The sequence below is a fragment of the Equus quagga genome, chromosome 4 (genome assembly GCF_021613505.1).
Source record: "Equus quagga isolate Etosha38 chromosome 4, UCLA_HA_Equagga_1.0, whole genome shotgun sequence".
In the NCBI taxonomy this organism is placed as follows: domain Eukaryota; kingdom Metazoa; phylum Chordata; class Mammalia; order Perissodactyla; family Equidae; genus Equus; species Equus quagga.
In genome coordinates this window covers 49,836,291-49,844,025 of record NC_060270.1, presented here as the reverse complement: position 1 = coordinate 49,844,025, position 7,735 = coordinate 49,836,291, and positions in this window count along the sequence as shown.

The following is a 7,735-nucleotide window of genomic DNA, read 5'->3' as shown; positions in this document are numbered from 1 at the left end:
AATAATGTCATCCAGGCTGCATTGTGAAGAATGATTTGATGGTGAGTAGGGGGCAAGATAAGAAACAGAGACTAGTCAAGAAGGTCTTTGCAGGATTACTGGTTTGAGCAATTGGGTATACAGCAGTGGCACTTATGGAGTGCCACTCCGTAAAGCAAGGAAAACATAGATTTGGGGGATAAAATGAAGAATTCAGTTAAATTTAAATAACACTGAACTGCAATATATAATCTTCTTACATAATCTTTCTGTCCAGGAAGATCTTTAAGGATAGGGAATATGTTTTTCACCTTTTAAATCCCAACATCCTGAATAATGCAACATCTTACAGACTAGTCATTTAGCAAGTATTTGTTAAATGAATGTCACAGTTTTGCAAATATTTCATTCATTCCAGTGTAATAGGATTCTAGTTATTGTGAAAAGCCTAATTTTAGACAGTATTCCTTACCAAGGCAGACAAGGAAAAATTGATTGACCATCAATTATTCTTTAACTTACAAAGAGAAAGAAAAAGTATGAGATTCTTATTTTTTAATCCTTTGTTTGTTTAGTTTTCTGTAAACTAAAATGCCAGTTAAAAGCATTAATGTGTGTGTTTAAATTCTTGGGCCTGCTACTGACCTTCTTCAAGTGGTTTTAGCTCCCAGTGTTTCAGCTTCTCCATTTGCAAAAGGGAGATAATGGTAGTTGCCTTATCTCACCAGGATGTCATGAAAATAAGTCAGATAAATTGCTTTGCCCTCCTTGGAGAGGGGCTCTAGAAAGTAAGCATTATTAGATATGATGATGAATACCCACAACTTCAAAGATATTTTTAAATTGCCCCCCAAGTCTTTGAACATGTTAAGCCTATGAATAGCACCGTGGTAGGTGTTTATACATTTCTGGCAAGCTTTCACCTCTGGTTAAAGCAGTAAATCGTCTTTGAACAAATGCGTTTCTCATTCTTTGATAACTATGCTTCCTTGTTTGTACACTTGAAAGATGATTATCATCTGGCATATGAGGTCAAGTTGAACTCCTTGGTGCCATTACCGTTCAATTGCAGCTTTAATTGAGTTTTTCTTCCACTGTTGAAAATAAGTCACGTGGTTTACTTTAGTGAGCTACTTGCATTCTAAAATATGATTGTGAGGCGAATATAACTATTTTTTCCAAATGATATGGATAAATGTTTTTCACTTTAGCTGTAATATCCTCATTAAAAAATTGATATGAAAAATTCAGTATTTTTATTTCCTCATCGATGTATTTTTTTTCTGATGAGTTTTCCTAAAATTGATTTTAATAGCATTTTAACGTTTCTAATATAGACAGCCATAGTAGACACATAAATATCACCAAAGTAAAAACCTACAGCCCTTAAGATCAAATACAGGGTAGTAAACAACATCTAGAATAACACTTCTTACTGCAGACGTACATCGAGTTCATAATTAGTGTTATATGAAAAAACCTCATAAACATTAGCACTTTCATCCTTATCCACACATCTCTTACCTATATACCCGACACAAATCAAAACTCTTCCTGCCTGAGTAGCTATAGCACTGCCATCAGAGTGCTATAAAATCATTCCTTGCAAATAAGAGAATAAGACCTCCCTCTCCTCTCTTTAAGAACACTCTTCCAGGGGCCAGCCCAGTGGCCAAGTGGTGAAGTTCGCGCACTCCGCTTTTGGCCCAGGGTTTCGCTTGTTTGGATCCTGGGTGTGGACCTAGCACTGCTCATCAAGCCACGCTGAGGTGGCATCCCACATAGCAGAACCAAAAGGACCTACAACTAGAATATACAACTATGTACTGGGGGGCTTTGGGGAGAAGAAGAAAAACAAAAGATTGGCAACAGATGTTAGCTCAGGACCAATCTTTAAAAAAAGAACACACTTCCAGATAAGTCTTAGTATATCCACTTGACAGATGTGGAATCTGAAGGTGGGTGACTTGCATGAGATCCCCTAGCTAGGTGGGAACACAGGCTAAAAACGTTTGACCACAAGGATATTATTATTCCCATTTCTTCTTGTTTCCTTTTTCTCTCAAGGAAGAAATGAGAATTTGAGGCTCACGAGGAAGACACTGCACACTGATTCTAGGAGGGGAGCTCTAAACCAGGATGGCTATAATTATGGGTATAATTATACCTATAGGGCATGAGGAAATGGCCTCAATTCCTCCAGGTGGCGGTAGAAGCCTCCGCACAGCCCCCCAGGATTTGACAGAATGGAGCCTGAGGGACAGGCCCATCCCTCAGGCAGAACCACGGGAACAAATGTCCCCAGCCCTATAGGTGGGGAAGGAGTAGCACTACTATTTTCAGAATATTCCTGAAGTTTAATTTTGAAATGTCTGTCTTTAGAGATATTCCCAGGAGCCTACAAGAGCCCAGCAGCCTAGCCTCTTCTCAAATACGATACTCTTTGGCAGCCCTTCATCTGTTGGGATGGCCCAAACTCCCCCACTTCTAGGGAAGGCATTCCTGATTTCTATCATTGAATTTGCGTAGGCCAAAGGTCATAAATTAGTAGCCTGTAATGGGCCAGATTTTATCTCAAAAGGTTTGTTGATTGACCCATTGCAATGACTTCTGACACTAACAACCCGAGTTAGACCAAACTTCACAGGTTAAGGGCACAGTCCTCCACTAGACTGCCCTTACTTCAAACACCAGCCACAAGTTCAGGGCTCCCCAGGCCACCTGCACTTCTGACCAGCTGGCTACACATTCAAGGGTTCCCACTACCCCCTCAGGTTTGATGACTTACTAGAATGATCACTCACAGAACTCAGGAAAGTGCAATACTTACGATTACAGTTTTATTATAGCAAAAGGATTCAAATCAGAACCAACCAGAGGGAGAGATACATAGGTGACGTCTGGGAGGGCCCCAAATGTGAAGCTTCCATCGTTCTCTCCTGTGTCTTCAGAGACATATTATCCTCCCAACACATTGATGTGTGACCATACAGAGCGTTGCCAATCAGGGAAGTTCATCCAAGCTGAAGTGTGTACAGTTTTTATTGGGGCTTCATCATGTCAGCTTGATTGGTTGAACCACATCATCTCATAAACTATTAGGTGTAGTCTGGGGGGCCCATCATGAATAAGAAAAGTATTCTTGCTGCTCAGAAAATTCCAAGGATATAGAACCTCCTTCCCAGGACCCAGGGACCAAGGCTAGCTGAATTCTTTATTATATACCCACACAATATTTAAATTTTATTTCAAAGTAGCTACCAACATTAAAAAATCAGTGTTCACAGAAAAATCTAAATTTTCTGTCCTCCCCTGAAGCATTGGCAATTTTAGTCCTCCATTCCCACAGGCTGCCGCCCCCTTTAAAAGGGAACTCATTCTCCCCGCCATCTCCATAGTCTCCATTTTCTTATTCTTGGCATGATTCAGTCCTAGGTCCATTGCACACATTTAAATTTACAAACCCTGGCCTAAGCTTTAGTTAATTTTGCTGTTTTTACTTCCATCACACATTATTACCTTAAAAGAATAAACGGGGAAGGAATGACAATTACCTTTCGTCATTTCATCCTCATCTTAGTTTAAAACTACTCTTCCTCTACACTTTGTAAGAGCGTGGGTGCACGTGTGTGCACATACGGGCCTGCGCCATCTATTTGTCTCTTAAGTCTTAAGCCAGGCTAATATGGAATTTTTGACAGCAGAACCAGGACAAGCTGTATTAAAACTCACGTCATCTTCAGAGTCAAAACCTGTAGCCAACCACGGACCTTAGCAAAGAAGCCTCTCATTCTAAAGAAAAAACCAAACCTACGTTTCTCAGTATTTTTAAAGTCAAACTTCCTTTATGAGCATAAAATTCTCACATCCTCCTTTATTACTTGAAATTCAACATAAGTAACAAATAAATGGAACAAGTACTGTTATTTTCAAACTCCATATACCCCTTCTCTCATTGTACCCCTTTGCAAATCACTTGTTTAAATCATATAAAAGGCATGAAACATGCCCCAAGTACTTCAAGGGCCATGTGGACACCTCTAGTCTCTCTCAGGTGCAGGTGTCACATAGACAGTCAATCCTCAAAATTCTCAGATTCTGCATTTGTAAATTTGCCTACTCACTAAAATTTATTTGTAACCTCAAAATCAATACCTGCAGTGTTTTCATAGTCATTTGTGGACACGTGCAGTGAAAAGCTTGAGGCATCTGACACTAAAGTTCCCAGCTGAGGTCAAACAAGTGACGCTCTTCCTTCTTGTTCCCAAAACAACACTGAAAATAAGTGCCCTTTTTGTGGTCTATTTAATGACATTTTTTATTTTTGTGCTTTTTTGGGGGGTGATTTTGCAGTTTAAAATGACCTCCAAGCACAGTGCTGAAGTTCTGTCTTGTGTTCCTACGGGCAAAAAGGCCATGATGCGCCTTAGAGAGAAAATACATTGTGTAGATAAGCTCTGTACAGGCATGAGTTATAGTGCTGTTGGACATGAGTTTCATATTAACAGATCAATAATATATATTAAATAAGGTGTCTTTAAACAGAAAAACACATAAGACTACACATTGACCTGTCGATGAAAACGTTGAAACTAGAGGCTCACAAGAACCTAATCCTGTATTTCCCCTATGACAAATGGTTCAGTACTTAGTAATTCAGTGTTTACCGTGACTTTCTAGAACATAACTACCACAAATAACAAGAATCAACCGTACTTGTAAAATAGTGAAACACACATTGGACTTTCCAGCACAAAATCACATCAAAGAAGGCTGTGGCAGAAGAGGAGGCGGGGGACTGAAACTAAGCTCACAGGCAAGAAACTGTTTAAGGGTTTTATTTTAAACTAGAAAATAACAGAGGAGTTAACGCTAGTCATCTTTCCGAGGTAAGCCAATGCATCAGTAAGTCGCCGCACGGTAGACAGAACACTGGACTGGAAGTGGGGGGACCTAGTTGCTGGTCTCAACTCTGCAAAAAATTAACTTAGGCAAGGGAGTTTCTTCATCTGCCGGAGGGACGTAAATCTTGTAGCAAGAAGTCACGTTTGCCATAATTATTATCTACAAAAGGTTTTCAGAGAAATTATCTCATTGGATAACCTCTATGGCAGCTTCTTACTCCAAAATTATATAACTTAAGAAAGAGAACTGCTCCGCCAAAACAGAAAAAATAATATCAAGTGTTTACAATACTGAGAATTTTCCTCTGGAATGTCTACATTAGTCAGAGAGGGGATTTCAAATATAAGAACTAGACAACAGCTGAAGGCTTATTTTTAAACTGTGTTTATTAAATCACTATCTTCTTTTTCAAAGTGAAAAAGAGAAAAAAGCACTCCCAGTAGACAGCCATCCTTGCCTCGGGCCCCAATTTTGTACATGTGAAGAAGCAAACGCACCGCTAGATGGAGCAGGAACAAAAGACATCCATTCACCGTCTTCGTAGTTCAAGGAACCCCAGCAGCCTTCAAGAAGTCTTGAAAGATCACCTTCTGAGTAAATGGAAGCTTAGTGAAGCTAGCTGAGTTACTTCAAGAATCTAGAAAAATCCTCAGCACAATCAGAACTAGAGCTTCATTCAGTTACTTACCCTGTGTTCTTTCCACAAACCCACGCCGACTGGGGAAAAAACTTTTCCCCTCTTACTTAGACAACGTGACTAGCAACAGCGCAGTTCAGTTTTTTCACATTTCTTAACTATAACAGGGGTAGGAATTTTATTTGTTAGACAACATTGAGGGACTATACTTTAGGTAATAGGCTGAGATGCTGTAGACTACACTTTCACAAATTTACTGACTAGGTACTCCTAACTGACCCCTCAGGAGTGGGCTGGGTACCACCCTGAAAATTTGCCTTTATAACGCAGGCCGCTGGCCTCTGCCAGCAACCGCTGCCAGAATCGCTGTTCTAAGGAGGCGGCACTGACTTGGCACGAATCCACACGCAAGCCTGGAATTAGGTTTTGGGGGTGCGTGGGCAGAACAGCCCGACGGTTGTTTCCTTTAACCCAGTGGGCCTTCAGCTTATTTTCTTTTCTGAAAGAAAACCAAACCCAATTCTTTGGAAAGTAGGGGTTACAGCTTTCCTTGTAAATTTCTTTTCCGTCTGTCACCACTTAATACTTTGCATCCAAAGGCAGAGGCAAATAAGATGAAAATCAACGACCGTGAAAGAACATCTTTCATTGTTTTGAGAACATACATCTTCTAGTTAACAAATACTTAACGAAACGTTTAACCATCTCGCAAAAAAAATCACTGCTCTTTCACACCCGATTGAAGGAACTGGTCGAGATCTCCTTTGGGAGAGGCAAAAACCTCAACAGAAACCGCACTGCAAGAACTACGATCTGATACAAGAAACGGTAACAAAACCAGAGGAGGGTTAATAGGATACAAAACCGCAGGCACGAACGGCTAGCTGGCTACTCGGCTCATTGCCCATTCATTTGGGCCAGTTCTGGAGGTGGCTTGACGAGTCCTGCCAATCTGCATGCACCCAGGTCCAATCTGCAGATCCGAGGTCCAGAGGCCCACCAGCGGCGGCGAAGGGAGGGGGGTGGCGCACGATCAGAGTCTCCCTTCCAGGAGGAAGGCGGACCCGCGCCTCCGCAGCCCCCCAGCAGGCTGCACGTGTTTGAGCCGAGTCCCGGGTGCACGTCCCACAGCTCAGGGAAGCGCACCGCGCGCGGGGACCCGCTCCGTTCCTCTCCCTGCGGCCAGAGCCTCGTCCCTGGCCCCCGAGGCACCCGCGGCTGACAGAGCCCAACTCTTCGCGGCGGCATTGGGCGCCTCCGGAGAAGCCCCGGGCCGACCGCGGCCTCCAGGCGGGGCGCGGGGGCTGGGCGGGCGAGCCGTCGCAGGGTCCCGGGAGGGGCGAGCGAGCCAGCGGCTGACATTTTTTGTTTGCTCCAGACTGGATGGTAAGTGGCGGTAGACCGAGGCTTTTCCGCCCGCTGAAAGTCAGCGAGAAAAACAGCGCGCGGGGAGCAAAAGCGCGGCGCCTCCGCCCAGCTCAGTTAGGGTTAGACAAAACGTGACCGCCGCCCCGCCCAGACCCACTCTCCCCCACCCGCCGCGTGCCTGGCCGCACCTCCTTATAAAGGGAGCACCGCCGCCCGCGCCCATTGGCCGAGGCCCGCCTGCCGGAACTATCGCGAGAGCCGCCCTCGCGAACTTTTTTTCAAAAGTTCTATTTCCGGCCATGAGGACGGTCGTCGCCCCTCCCCCACGGTATTCGGGAGAAGATTCGGGTCGTTTCTTCCGACCTTCTTTAAAGGTGAAAACTACCTTCAGTGCTTCCGAGTGGTGTTTTTCTCCCTTACAGATCAGGCGCGGTGCACGCTACTGTATTAAGAAAATGGGATTCGTGGAAAAATCTTAGGGCTGGGGAGACAAAAACAGTGATTCTCAATTCTGATCATCACGTTTGTTAGGGAGCTTTAGGAATATACGTACCTGAGCAGCACTGACTAAACCAGACGCTTCGGCTGCCTACGTGTTCCTGTCCTGCTCCCTTCTTCTTAGAAGGCCTTCTCTTCTTCAACTTTTTGAGCAGAGGATGGGTTTTATTAGGTGTAACTACTTCATTCTTAATCTTAACATTAACCGCATCTCCCTTTAATAGGAAATAAAGGCTTTCATTCATTGACTTTGCTTTACTGTTGTCTCATAATCAGGTTTTTTAACCTCCATTTTTAAGAGGAACGGTCCACCATAAATTGTACCGGGTTTTTATAATGGCCGGTCTA